A 16,235-nucleotide genomic window follows, 5' to 3' on the forward strand; every position below is an offset into this window, starting at 1 on the left:
AAATACCACTTTGGAGTGCTCCCTCTAGCTTATTAGTACTGGTCTTGAGACCCACACATCAACCTGTCAACACTAGTACTGTGATACTGCAGGAGAAGCAACAAGCCAGTCAAGGACACAGCCTCACCCAATAGCAGGCTGGCTGCCTTAAGACACCCTAAGCCCACAGTCATCCTGGAACATGACCCTGACCATCAGAGGACCCAGGATACAGCCCTGCACACCAGTGTGCTGACATTAGCTCAAGGACCTGAAGAGCCCTACATCTGGGGACCTCAGGACCCTCTTCATTCACCAGAGAGCTGGCAGTAACCCTGGGACCAACCTCACCCATTAGTGGGCAGGCACCATACTCACAACACACTGGGCCCTGGTCCTGCTCATGAGTGGGCCAACACACCAACACTGGGACAGCCAGGGCCCTGCTGCAAGAGACATTGGGACCAGGCTTCACTCACCAGTGAGCCAGCATTAGTCCTGGGAAGAAATGCCAGGGGTCTAGAAATCAAACACACACACACACAGACACACAAAGACTGCAGAAAACCATAAATATGTGGAAGCAGTATACAGCTGAACAACCAAATGGTCAATTAAGAAATCAAAGAGAGAATCAAAACACACACAAGTGGACCAACACCAGCTCCAGACACTCGATCCATGCAGCCAGAGAACCTAGGACTTGGTTTATTCCTAGCTGGCACTAGCTCCAGGGACTAGCCTCACCCACTATGGGTAGACATCAACCACAGGATGCTGTGACCCTTGGGTTTGCCCACAAGCAGGCCAATATTAGCTTTGGGAAAATTTAGGGATCCTCAGCTGGCTACTCTGGGGTCCAGCCTTATCCAACAGAGGGCTGACACAAGATTCAGAACACCCCAGGCCCTGCAGCCACTGAATCAGGAATCTGTCTTGCCTACCAATAGGCTGACATGAGTCCCAGGGCTCACAGGACCCTGAAGCCAGAGACCCAGGGACCTGGATTATCCCACCAGGGGGCTAGAATTAAATGGAGTCCCCTGTTTATCCTGGACCCATCTACCAGCAGTCCAAAAGAAGCTCTGAGACATTTTGGCCCTTTCAGCCAGGTGTGTTGAGATCCAGCCCCAGTCACCAGCAGGCTGACATGAGAAATAATCAACAGTAAATTAGAAGACACAAAGGAATGAATCAGGGAGCTGGAAGACAGAGTAGAAGAAATCACTGAAGCTGGACAGGAAGAAGAAAAGAAAGAAATGAGGACAGTTAAAGAGACCTTTGGGACAGCATCAAGTGTACTAACATTCATATTATAGGGGTCCCAGAAGGAGAAGAGAGAGAGAGAAAGGAACAGAGAACATATTTTAAGACATATAAGCTGAAAATTTCCCTATCCTGGGAGAGGAAACAGACACCCAGCTCTAGGAATAACAGAGATTCCCAAACAGAATCAACTCAAAGAGAACCACACCAAAACACACGGTAATTAAAATGACAAAAATTGAAGGTAAAGAGGGAACAAAGCAGCAAGGGGAAAACAACAAGTTAAAAACTAGGAAACTCCCAAAAGGCTATCTGCTGACTTTTCAGCAGAAACTCTGCAAGGCATAAGTGAGTGGACTATTTAAAGTGATAAAAGGAAAGGAGCAAACTTACAATCAAGAATACTCTACCTGGAAACAGTATCATTCAGATTTGAAGGAGAGATCAAAAGTTTTAGAGACAAGCAAAAGCTAAAAGAGTTTAGCACCAGCCCACCAGCTGTGTAAGAAATGTTAAAGGGGCTCCTCTAAACACAAAAGAAAAGTCCACAACTGGAAATATAAAAATTAAAAAGGGGGCTTCCCTGGTAGTGCAGTGGTTGAGAGTCTGCCTGCCGATACAGGGGACATACGTTCTTGCCCCGGTCCAGGAAGATCCCACATGTCACGGAGTGGCTAGGCCCATGAGCCATGGCCACTGAGTCTGTGTGTCCAGAGCCTGTGCTCCACAACGGGAGAGGCCACAACAATGAGAGGCCCGCGTCCTGCAAAAAAAAAAAAGAAATTAAAAAGGAAAAATCTCATTGGTAAAACCAATTATACAGTGAAAGTAGTCTGCATATAAACTTCATGGTAACCACAAACCAAATATCTATAATAGATAAACACACAAAAGGGGGAAGGAATCCAAACATGACACTAAAGATAGTCAGCAACCACAAGGGAATAGAGCAAAAGAAGAAGAAACAAAACAGAACCACAAAAAGAGCAGGGAAAGAATTTTAAAATGACAATAAGTACATACCTGTCAAACATTACTCTAAATGTAGATGAACTAAATACTTTAATCAAAGAGAGTGGCTGAATAGATTTTTTAAAAAGACCCATATATATGTTGTCTACAAGAGAGTCACTTGAGATTTAAAGACACACAGTAACTGAATATGAGGGGATGAAAAAAGTTATTTCATGCAAATGGAAATAAAAGTACATTTGGAGTATCTATACTTATATCAGATAGACTTTAAAACAAAGACTGTAACAAGAGACAAGGATATTACATAATGATGTAGGGATTAGTCCAAGAAGAATATAACAATTGAAAATATATATGTACCCAACATAGGAGAACCTAAAAGCATAAAGCAAATATTCACAAATAAAAAGAAAGACATTGACAATAATGCTAGGGAATTTGAACACCCCACTTATATCTAAGGGAAATCATCTAGACAGAAATCAATAAGGAAACACTGGCTTTAAAAATCACATTACAAAAGATGGACTTAATAGATATATAAAGAACAGCCCATCCCAAAGCAGAGAGAATACATATTTTTTTCAAGTGAACAAGGAACATATTCCAGGATAGATCACATGCAAGGCCACAAAGCAAGTCTCAGTAAATTTAAGAAAACTGAAATAGTATCAAGTATCTTTTCTGACCACAATGCTATGAGTCTAGAAATCAAACACACACACACACACACACACACACACACACACACACACACACACAAAGACTGCAGAAAACCATAAATATGTGGAAGCAGTATACTACTAAACAACCAAATGGTCAATTAAGAAATCAAAGAGAGAATCAAAAAATATCTGGAGACAAATAAAAACACAATGATCCAAAATCAATAGTTTGGCTTTTCCTCAGCACTGCTTACAGAGATGACAACCATCACCTACGCAGCATCATGGCTGCCCTCAGACCCCTTGTGTAGCCCAAGATCATCAGAAAGAGGATCAAGAAGTTTATCCAGCACCAGTGAGACCAATATGTCAAAATTAAGTGTAACTGGTAGAAACCCAGAGGCAGTGAAAACAGGGTGTGCAGGAGATTCAAGGGTAAGATCTTGACGCTCCACATCTGTTATGACAGCAACAAGAAAATAAAGCACGTGTGCTTCTGGAAGTTCCTGGTCCACAATATCAACAAGCTTGAAATGCTTCTAAGGTGCAAAATATCTTACTGCGCTGAGATTGTTCACAACATCTCCTCCAAGAACTGCAAAACCACTGTGGAAAGAGCAGCCCAGATGGCCATCAGAGTCACCAATCCCAATGCCAGCCTGCATAACAAAGAAAATGAATAGATAGCTCAGGTGCATATTATGCTTCTGTTAATAAAACCATGAAACTCAGAAAAAAATCAATGGGATGAGCAAGAGTGATCCTAAGAGGGAAGTTATAGCTATGCAGGCCTACCTCAAGAAACAAGAACAATTTCAAATAAACAATCTAAACTTACACCTAAAAGAACTAGAAAAAGAAGAATCAACAAAACCCAACGTTTGTGGAAAGAAATAATGAAATCAGAGGAGAAATATACAAAATAGACTAAAAAAAATAAAAGAGAAAAGATCAATGCAGCTAAAAGCTAATCCTTTGAAAAGGTAATCAAAATTGGTAAATCTTAGCCAGAATCATGAAGGAAAAAAGAGAGAGGACCCAAATCAAAAAAGTGAAAAGGGAGAAGTTACAGCTGACACCAACAAACAAAAGTTGAGGAGGAATGACTTCTACCAAACATTTGAAGGAAAGTTAGCACCTATCCTTCTCAAATTGTTCCAAAAATTTCAGAGGAGGGAATGGTGTCAGACTTATTCTAGGAGACCTGCATCACCCTGACACCAAAACCAGACAAGGTTATCACAGGAAAAGAAAATTGCAGGCCAATATCACTAATGAATATAGGTGCAAAAATCCTCAACAAAATAGTAGTCAATTGAATTCAGCTATACATTACAAGGATCATACATCATGACCAAGTGGGAGTTATCCCAGATATACAAGGATGGTTCAGTTTCCACAAATCAATTAATGTGATACACCACATTAACAAATTGAAGAATAAAAATCATATGATCATCATAATAGATAATTTTGACAAAATTCAATATCCAATTGTGATAAAATTCTCCACAGAGCAGGTACAGAGGGAATATACCTCAACATAATAAAGGCCATGTATGACAAGCCCACAGCAAACACCATACTCAACAATTAAAAGATGAAATCATTTCTTCTAAGATCAGGAATAAGACAAGAATGCCCACTCTCACCACTTTTATTCAAACTAGTATTGGAGATCCTAGCCATGACAATCAGCAAAAAAGAAATAAAAAGAATCCAAGTTGGAAAGGAAGAAATAAAGCTGTCACTGTTTGCTGATGACATGGAAATAGCATGATGACATGCTATTAATGGAAAATCCTAAAGACACCACTAAAAAACTACTAGAACTCATCAATAAATTGAGAAAGGACCAGGACACAAAATTAACATAAAAAAATCTGTTGCATTTTTGTACCCTAATGAGAAAGAGAAATAAGAAAACAATCCCATTTGCAATCACATCAGAAAAGAATAACATACCTAGGAATAAGTTTAACTAAGGAGGTAAAAGGCATGTACTCTGAAAACTGTGAGACACTGATGAAAGAACTTAAAGACTACATCAATGGAAAGATATACTGTGTTCATTTATTTGAAGAATTAACACTGTTAAAATGATCATTCTACCCAAGGCAACCTACAGATTCACTGCAATCCTTATCAAAATACTAATTAAAATTTTCACAGAACTAGAATAAATAATTCTAAAATTTATATGGAAACACAAAGTACCCTGAATCACCAAAACAATCTTGAGAAAGATGAACAAAGCTGGAGGTATCATGTTCCCTGATTCCAAACTCTACTACAGCTACAGTCATCACACAACACTTGTTTGGCACTAGCACAAAAACACACACATAAATGAATGGTTCAAAACAGAGAGCCAAAAAATAAAGCAATGTTTATATGGGCAATCAATTCTATGAGAAAGTAGGCAAAAATATCCAATGGGGAAAAAACAGCCTCTTTAATAAATGATGTTGAGAAAACTGGACAGGTACATGCAAAAGAATCAAACTTTACTACTTTCTCACACCATATACAAAAATTAACTAAAAAATGATTAAAAACTTAAATGTAAGACCTGAACTCATTAATCTCAAAGAAGAAAATATAGGCAGTATGCTCTTTGACATCAGTCCTAGTAATATTTTTGTATGTGTCTCCTTAACCATGAGAACTAAAAGCAAAAATAAACAAATGGGACTGCATCAAACCAAAGAGCTTTTATTCAGCAAAGGAACTGTCTATAAAACAAAAAGGTCAACTACAGTATGGGATGAGATATTTGCAAATGATATCTGACATTGTCTTAATGTCCAAATCATACAAAGAACTCATATAACTCAACTTCAAAAACAAGCAACCTGATTAAACAATGGAGAGAGGATATGAATCAATGTTTTTCCAAAGAATATATACAGAATGGCCAACAGGGGCCTGACAAGAAGTCAACATCACTAATTATCAAGGAAATGCAAATCAAAACCACAATGAGATAACAGGTTCTATCATCTGAAAAGCTATCATCAAAAAGACAACTGTGTTGGCCAGGATATTTAGAAAAGAGAACCCTTGTGCACTGTTTGTGGGAATGTAAATTGATGCAACCACTATGGAAAATAGTATGGAGGTTCCTAAGAAAACCTATATATGGAATGACCACAGGATCCAGCAACTCCACTCCTGGATATTTACCTGAAGAAAACAAAAACTCTAATTCAAATAGATATATGTACCCCAATGTTCATTGCAACATTACCTACAATAGCCAAGATATGGCTAGTGCAATAGATGAATAGCCAAGTGCAATAGATGAATTGACAAATAAGACTGTGTATGTATACAATGAAATATTACTCAACCATGAAAAAGAAAAAATCTTGCCATTTAAAACAGCATAGATGGACCTAGAGGGTATTATGCTAAGTGAATTGTCAGACAGAGAAAGAAAAATAATTTATGGTTTCATTTATATGTAGAATGTTAGAAATAAACCAGCATAACAAACCAAAAGCAGATCACAGATTCAGAGAAAAATTAGATGCTTGCCAGAGGGGAGGGGGTGGGAGGAGGAGAGAAATATGTGAGAGATATTATGCGGTACAAACTTCCAGTTGTAAAATAAGTGTCATGGGTATGTAATGTTTAGTGTGGGAAATATAATCAACAATTATGTAATATCTTTTCATGGTGATGTATGGTAAATAAGATCACCTTTTGATCATTCTGAAATGTATAGAAATATCAAATCACTATTTCATGTTCCAGGAACTAACATAGTGTTGTAGGTCAATTATGCTTCAAAAACGGACAGAAAAACTCATAGAAATTAGAGATCAGATTTTTGGTTACCAGAGGCAGCATGTTGGGGGAGGGAGAGTTGGATAAAGGCAGCTGAAAGTTACAAACTTTTAGTTATCAGATAAATAAGTATAGGGATGTAATTCACACTATGATAAATATAATTAACACTATTGTACATTATATATGAAAAGAGAGTAAATCCTGAGCTCTCATCACAAGAAGATATATTTCTCTATTTTTAAAATTTTGTATCTTTAAGAGATGATGAATGTTCACTAAATTTATTGTGGTAATTATTTCACAATGTATATAATTTAAATCATTATGCTATACACTGAAACTTACACAGTGCTGTATATCAATTATATATAAATAAAACTGGAAGAAAAAACTCATAAAAAAGAAAGGTACCCAGAAATGCAAATTCTCTGCCACATGACCATATGTTTCAGAGATTGTGTAGAACTCCTAATCATTTTCTTTAAGGATTTGATCACAGTTAAATACAAATTTACTTGGGTAAGATCATTTAACAGACTAACTAGGTGTCTATAATTTTAGAGATGGAAGATACTATAGAATTCTCACTTTGCTATATCCTCTCTTTACTTCTCTTTCCTCTCCCTTCTGCTGAATTTCTCTCTTCTCATTTCTTACTCCACTTTTCCCCACACCACCTTTCCTTTCTTCTTTGGTGTTCTAAGATGTGTTCACAATTTAAAATCTGTACATATAAACCAGTAAGAACATATTTGAAATTTTAAAAGTTCACAAGAAAAATATTTTTGTAGGTGCTTTTCCTAGTAAAGGGGTCAGCATAAGTAATAAAATTTACTTCAGGACTATATGCCATTTTTTAAAAGGAAAAATGATCTTCTTGGTAATGGAAAGTAAAATCTGGAGTAGTTTTCAAGGAAGAAAAATATGGTTCAAAGATTAATAATACATAATAAGTTAACATAATTTAAATGTTTCATGAGCAATCTGAGAGTAGAGTTTCAAGAGCCAGACCTCAAGTAGGAAAGAAAGTGGGAGAAAATTTCTGCAAGGAGAGGGACTATGTCACTGTTACATGACAGCAGTGGATGTCTAGTCACTATTGTCAGTGACTGACAGTAGTCAGTGCAAAAAATCCTTGTGCTGATCATGGACAAGGACATTAGGAACACTTCAAAAGGGAAATGTTTCTCTTATAGAATGTCTTGCCTGAAGCATAAAAATTTACATTTGGATTTCATTCCAACTGTTTCTAACCTGCTGAAGCTAATATTGGAACATGAAATTTGACCCTAGGACACCAGACCATTACTGAAACTAACTGAATATTTTCCTGACTAAGGAACAAATAAATTATTTTAACCAACTGTGTACAGGACTATGGACTCATTCTATCCTCTCCAATGTGCTAGCTTTCAGTGCTAATTAGCATAATGACAATGAGCTCCTTTTCGGTCTGCAAGATACCTGAGCTTTCTCTTCACCAAAATATACAGTGAATCTAATAACAGTGCATATTTCCTTTGCTTGACACAGCTGTGTAATTTTTAGCTTTGTTGGCATTTGTTTTATTTGGCAGACTTACAGCTAATACTTAATTTGAAAACATTTTTTACTGTCCTCTATTTCCCTTTCTCATCTCCAAACTTTAGCTAAAATTCCAGTATACAAAAGAGTATTTCCTTAGTACTGTTTTTGGAAATGTCTCCTAAAACCCCACTTTTATTCTCTTCTACCTGTAAAAGTTCTCCTTAATCTTCCATTAATCTGACCCTTGAACTAGTCATGCAGTTCTATCTCTTATTCCCATGATAATAAACTTCAATTACTCCTGCTTAAAGGATAAAATTCAAACTCCCAGAGTTTCATTAAAGAGTTGTCAAATCTTGTTCTACAACATGTTTCCAGTCATATTTATTTCTAGTCTTCGGAATTTATGCATTGTTGGTTTCTTTAAAATCTATTATTATTTGAATCTGCCCAACTTAATTACTTCCTTATTTCTTCAAGTTCCATCTTTCATCTAGAACATCACGTTTGCCTCTTCAAACTCTACTGATGTTTAAGGACCTGATTAAAGTCCTTCCATCTCCAAAAAGCCTTTGAGAGCTTGCCTCTAGTTATTGCTCACATCCCCTGAAGTCCTAGTTTTCATTACATATGCCATTTATGTGGTGACTTAGTATGTACTATTTGATAGTCTCTTTTGACTTGTGATTCTGTATTGTAATTTAGCTTTCTACTGGCTTTTTATCAAATTTGATAGGGACAAAGTACAGGGACAAAGTTGGTGACTAATTCCACTAGGAGACTGTAAGTAAAGAAAAAAATGGGAGACCCCTGTAAGTTAATGATTATTCAAGAAAGCAACTTTGCTTAACCACAAAACCAAGCAGGCTTGCTTAGCAAAAAACATGCCACAGAAGCATGAGACATGCCTCAAAACAATTAAACAATGGTGGCATGAGGTCCACATCCTGCCCAGTGAGCTCAGTAAGTTAATGATTCCTAGGACATGCTCCTCTGCTTGCACTAAAAACAAATATATAAGGAAAAGGTGACATTATACTAAAACCTGAGATTATTTACCATTTTTAGCATATGTTATCACCTTTTTGCTCATTTCCATTGCACCATGACAGTCCTGGCTTGTCCATGTAGGGACAAGAAAACTCCTTGGCCCAACATGGAGGAAGAACTGATGATGGAAGTGTGATATTTACTCAAGAATGAGGAAGAAGGTGGTCTTTTCCCTCTCCCCACCAAGTTTTATGCATTAACCCCCTATAAAATTTTCCTTTGATTATAAAACTGTAGCCCACTAAATTCTCGGGACATGGCACCCTCTCACCCACCCACCTGTAAGCCTCACAATCATCCTATTCTAATAGATCACTTATCTATCACTTTGCCTCTCACTGAATTCTTTCTGTGCTGAGACATAAAGAACCGGAGCTTGTCGGAGCCCCACAATATGTCACCTAGTGCAACGGCCCCCAACCCTTTTTGTCACCAGGGACTTGTTTTGTGGAAGACAATTTTTCCATGGACAGATGGGAGAAGGAGGATAGTTCAGGCAGTAATGCAAGCAATGGGGAGTGATGGGAAGTGACAGACAAAACTTCACTTGCTCACCTGCTACTCATCTTCTGCTGTGCGACCTGGTTCCTAATGGGCCACAGACCAGTCCCAGTCCACAGTCTGGGGGTTGGGGACCCCTGATCCAGCAGCTTCAAACTCATGTACTTCTTTTCTTTTATGCATCTGTGTATTTTCCTCAGTAACTAAAGTATTTTCCTCAGTCCAACTGTTGAGTTTAGTAAAGATTGTTGAGCACCTATGATAAAGCAGACATCATTCTAGGCTCAGGGTGTATCACAGTCAGGATGTACTGTGTTAAAATTTTGGTTACATATAATCTGTGAATTTAAGCAGCTTAAAACCACAAATATTTATTTCTCACTGAAGCACCCTGGTTATCATAGATTGTCTAGGCATCCTATGCACTCCCAGATGCAGGCTTCCAGAGCAAACACCTTCTGGAACATAGCTGTATCTTGGCAAAGAGAAAGAAAGGATTGTAAGTCTCACACTGACTCAATGTTTTCCACATGGAAGTGCTATGCAGCACTTCTGCTCACATTTTTACTGGTAAAACAAGTCACATGTTCAAACCTTATATCAAAGGTGTAAGGAAGTAAAATCCTACCATATGCCCATGAATGGAACTTGAAATATTTAGTACTGTGGACAGACAGCATGCAGTAGAGACATATGTGTCACACACTACTTCAACATAAGAAAAACACAACTTCACATGGTAAGCAATTGCCTATTAATATCTCATAAATTTTACACATAGTAGTGGGTACTATTGAAATATACCCTATGTATTCATTTGACTGGCATTTATGTATTCTGTATATTTTCCTACTTCTAATGATTGAATGCTTATTAGATAATAGTTGATAATAGTGAAGGATGACTGCATAATAGTCACAGCTTTTTCCTTCATCATATGCTCAAAATAGTTAAGCTTTAGAATTAAGCACTAGTCAAAGCTGAATGAAAATAAGAAACACTCAATTTAATTATTTCATGGTCTAGTCTCTGGAAAGAAGAACTAGTTAAAGCAGATAAAAATAATTTAGAACTAAGAATAATCTTATACTTGTTTTTAAAGTTTATTTAAAAGATGTGAATTAGTTTAGAAAATATGCTACCTGAAACAGAGGTTTGGGACAATGTTGTTTGTTATTCAAAATAATGTAAAATACATTAATTGCATTAACCCCTCATAAAATTCATAGTCTTTGGGTGCATCCTCTCACCTGAGTGTCTGATGGAAGAGGAAGCTTGCCATCTTCATTTTATTGCCTGTCCATTTTCTTCCATAAAAAGTAATCCTGTGAAACTCTGGAAGGTTTCATGCTGAGTAGTACATCCCAGAACTGCTGTCAGTGTCCTTGTCCTCATGGTGAGACAGAGCCATCCTCTGCCTCTGCAGGAGGCCCTCCAACACTAGCAGAAGAGAAGAAACAGTAATCTAATATACAGGCAGAACTCCTAGATGAATGTGCTAAATAGGCGCCTGTCCCTCAGGTGGATGCCTATGATATAAGCATGTGAGCCTCCTTCACTTCATGTCTGGACACCATCTGCTGCCTCTGCTGGACCTTGGGGTAGCCGTGTGGATGAAAGGCTCTTGGTGCTGCAGCCAGGAGTCAGTGCTGTGCCTCTGAGAAGGGAGAGCCAACTTCAGGACACTGGTCCACGAGAGACCTCACAACTCCACATAATATCAAATGACGAAAATCTCCCAAAGATCTCCATCGCAACACCAACACCCAGCTTCACTCAAAGACCAGCAAGCTACAGTGCTGGACACCCTATGCCAAAAAACTAGCAAGACAGAAACACAACCACACCCATTAGAAGAAAGGCTGCCTAAAATCATAATAAAAGTCCACAGACACCCCAAAAGACACCACCAGACGTGGACCTGCCCACGAGAGAGACAAGATCCAGCTTCATCCACTAGAACACAGGCACTAGTCCTCTCGACCAGGAAGCCTACACAACCCACTGAACCAACTTTAGCCACTGGGGACAGACACAAAAACAACGGGAATTATGAACCTGCAGCCTGCAAAAAAGGAGACCCCAAACACAGTAAGATAAGCAAAATGAGAACACAGAAAAACACACAGCAGATGAAAGAGCAAGTTAAAACCCACCAGACCTAAGAAATGAAGAGGAAATAGGCAGTCTACCTGAAAAACAATTCAGGATAATGATAGTAAAGATGATACAAAATCTTGGAAATAGAATAGGAAAAATGCAAGAAATATTTAACACGGACCTACAAGAACTAAAGATGAAACAAGCAATGATGCACAACACAATAAATGAAATTAAAAATACTCTAGAAGGGATCAATAGCAAAATAACTGAGGCAGAAGAACGGATAAGTGACATGGAAGAAAAAATAGTGGAAATAAATACTGCAGAGCAGAATAAAGAAAAAAATAATGAAAAGAAATGAGGACAGTCGCAGAGACCTCTGGGACAATATTAAACACACCAGCACTTGAATTATGGGGGTTCCAGAAGAAGAAGAGAAAAAGAAAGGGATTGAGAAAATATTTGAAGAGATTATGGTTGAAAAATTCCCTAATATGGGAAAGGAAATAGTTAATCAAGTCCAGGAAGCATAGGAGAGTCCCATACAGGATAAATCCAAGGAGAAACAAGCCAAGACACATATTAATCAAACTATTAAAAATTAAATACAAAGAAAACATATTAAAAGCAGTAAGGGAAAAACCACAAATAACATACAAGGGAATCCCCATAAGGTTAACAGCTAGTCTTTCAGCAGAAACTCTGCAAGCCAGAAGGGACTGGCAGGACATATTTAAAGTTATGAAGGAGAAAAACCTGCAACCAAGATTATTCTACCCAGCAAGGATCTCATTCAGATTTGATGGAGAAATTAAAACTTTTAAAGACAAGCAAAAGCTGAGAGAGTTCAGCACCACCAAATCAGCTTTACAACAAATGTTAAAGGAACTTCTCTAGGCAAGAAACAGAAGAGAAGGAAAAGACCTACAATAATGACCCCAAAACAATTAACAAAATGGGAATAGGAACATACATATCAATAATTTCCTTAAATGTAGATGGATTAAATGCTCCAACCAAAAGACACAGATTGGCTGAATGGATACAAAAACAAGATCCATATATATGCTGTCTACATGAGGCCCACTTCAGACCTAGAGAGACATACAGACTGAAAGTAAAGAGATGGAAAAATATATTCCACACAAATGGAAACCAAAAGAAAGCTGGAGTAGCAATTCTCATATAAGACAAAATAGACTTTAAAATAAAGACTATTAGAAGAGTAAAAGAAGGACACTAAATAATGATCAAGGGATCGATCCAAGAAGAAGATGTAACAATTGTAAATATTTTTGCACCCAACATAAGAGCACCTCAGTACATAAGGCAAATACTAACAGACAAAAAAGGGGAAATCGACAGTAGGGGACTGTAACACTCCACTTTCACCAATGAACAGATCATCTAAAATGAAAATAAAAAAGGAAACACAAGCTTTAAAAGATACATTAAAAAAGATGGACTTAAATGGTATTTATAGGACATTCCATCCAAAAACAATAGACTACACACTTTTCTCAAGTACTCATGGAACATTTTCCAGGATAGATCATACCTTGGGTCACTAATCAAGCCTTGGTAAATTTAAGAAAATTGAAATAGTATCAAGTATCTTTTCTGACAACAATGCTATGAGACTAGATATCTATTACAGAAAAAGATCTGTAAAAAATACAAACACATGGAGGCTAAACAATACACTACTTAATAATGAAATGATCACTGAAGAAATCAAAGAGGAAATCAAAAAATACCTAGAAACAAAGGACAATGGAGACACGATGACCCAAAACCTATGGGATGCAGCAAAAGCAGTTCTAAGAGGGAAGTTTATAGCAATACAATCCTACCTTAAGAAACAGTAAACATCTCAAATAAACAACCTAACCTTGCACCTAACACAATTAGAGAAAGAAGAACAAAAAACCCCAAAGTTAGCAGAATGAAAGAAATCATAAGAATCAGATCAGAAATAAATGAAAAAGAAATGAAAGAAATGATAGCAAACATCAATAAAACTAAAAGCTGGTTCTTTGAGAAGATAAGCAAAATTGATAAACCATTAGCAAGACTTATCAAGAAAAAGGGAGAAGACTCAAATCAATAGAATTAGAAATGAAAAAGCAGAAGTAACAACTGACTCTACAGAAATACAAAAGATCATGACAGATTACTACAAGCAACTTTATGCAAAAAAAATGGATAACCTGGAAGAAATGGACAAATTCTTAGAAATACACAACCTACCAAGACTGAATCAGGAAGAAATAGAAAATATGAACAGACGAATAACAAGCACTGAAATTGAAACTGTGATTAAAAATCTTCCAACAAACAAAAGTCCAGGACCAGGTGGCTTCACAGGCGAATCGTATCAAACATTTAGAGAAGAGGTAACATCTATCCTTCTCAAACTCTTCCAAAATGTTGCAGAAGGAGGAACACTCCCAAGTTCATTCTACAAGGTCACCATCACCCTGATACCAAAACCACAGAAGGATGTCACAAAGAAAGAAAACTACAGACCAATATCACTGATGAACATAGATGAAAAATCCTCAACAAAATACTAGCAAACAGAATCCAACAACACATTAAAAGGATCATACACCATGATAAAGTGGGGTTTATTCGAGGAATGCAAGGATTCTTCAATATACGCAAATCAATCAATGTGATACACTATATTAAAAAATTGAAGGAGAAAAACCAAATGATCATCTCAATAGATGCAGAGAAAGCTTTTGACAAAATTCAACACCTATTTATGATAGAAGCCCTCCAGAAAGTAGGCATAGAGGGAACTTTCATCAACATAATAAAGGCCATATCTGACAAAACCACAGCCAACATCGGCCTCAATGGTGAAAATCTGAAAGCATTTCCACTAAGATCAGGAATAAGACAAGGTTGCCCACTCTCAACACTCTTATTCAACACAGTTTTGGAAGTTTTAGCCACAGCAATCAGAGAAGAAAAGGAAATAAAAGGAATCCAAATCAGAAAAGAAGAAGTAAAGCTGTCACTGTTTGCAGATGACATGGTACTATACGTAGAGAATCCTAAAGATGCTACCAGAAAACTACTAGAGCTAATCCATGAATTTGGTAAAGTAGCAGGATACAAAATTAATGCACAGAAATCTCTGGCATTCCTATATACTAATGATGAAAAATCTGAAAGTGAAATCAAGAAAACACTCCCATTTACCATTGCAACAAAAAGAATAAAATATCTAGGAATAAACTTACCTAAGGAGACGAAAGACCTGTATGCAGAAAATTATAAGACACTGTTGAAAGAAATTAACAATGATACAAATAGACGGAGAGATATACCATGTTCTTGTGGTGGAAGAATCAACATTGCGAAAATGACTCTAATACCCAAAGCAATCTACAGATTCAATGCAATCCCTATCAAACTACCACTGGCATTTTTCACAGAAGTTGAACAAAAATTTTCACAATTTTTATGGAAACACAAATGGCCCTGAAAGCCAAAGCCATCTTGAGAACAAAAAATGGAACTGGAGGAATCAGGCTCCCTGACTTCAGACTATAAAACAAAGCCACAGTAATCAAGACAGTATTGTACTGGCACAAAATCAGGAAGATCGATCAATGGAACAGGATAGAAAACCCAGAGATAAACCCAAGCACATATGGTCACCTCATCTTTGATAAAGGAGGCAGGAATGTACAGTGGAGAAAGGACAGCCTCTTCAATAAGTGGTGCTGGGAAAACTGGACAGGTACATGTAAAAGTATGAGATAAGATCACTCCCTAACACCATACACAAAAATAAGCTCTAAATGGATTAAAGACCTAAATGTAAGACCAGCAACTATCAAACTCTTAGAGGAAAACATAGGCAGAACACTCTATGACAAAACCACAGCAAGATACTTTTTGACCTACCTCCTAGAGAAATGGAAATAAAAACAAAAATAAACAAACGGGACCTAATGAAACTTCAAAGCTTTTGCAGAGCAAAGGAAACCATAAACAAGACCTAAAGACAACCCTCAGAATGGGAGAAAATATTTGCAAATGAAGCAACTGACAAAGGATTAATCTAAAAAATTTACAAGCAGCTCATGCAGCTCAATAACAACAACAAAAAAAAAAACAAACAACCCAATCCAAAAATGGGCAGAAGACCTAAACAAACATTTCTCCAAAAACGATATACAGACTGCCAACAAACACCTGAAAGAATGCTCAACATCATTAATCATTAGAGAAATGCAAATCAAAACTGCAATGAGATATCATTTCACACCGGTCAGAATGGTCATCATCAAAATATCTAGAAACAGTAAATGCTGGAAAGAGTGTGGAGAAAGGGAACCCTCTTGCACTGGTGGT

General features: G+C 37.2%; 1 pseudogene; it reads left to right on the forward strand.

The window, feature by feature from the left end:
* The first annotated feature begins 3,169 nt into the window (after window positions 1-3,169).
* LOC136133154 (large ribosomal subunit protein eL32-like) lies at window positions 3,170-3,568 on the forward strand (annotated as a pseudogene).
* Window positions 3,569-16,235: the final 12,667 nt, after the last annotated feature.

Source organism: Phocoena phocoena, chromosome 13, assembly GCF_963924675.1.
Source record: "Phocoena phocoena chromosome 13, mPhoPho1.1, whole genome shotgun sequence".
Classification (NCBI taxonomy): Eukaryota; Metazoa; Chordata; class Mammalia; order Artiodactyla; family Phocoenidae; genus Phocoena; species Phocoena phocoena.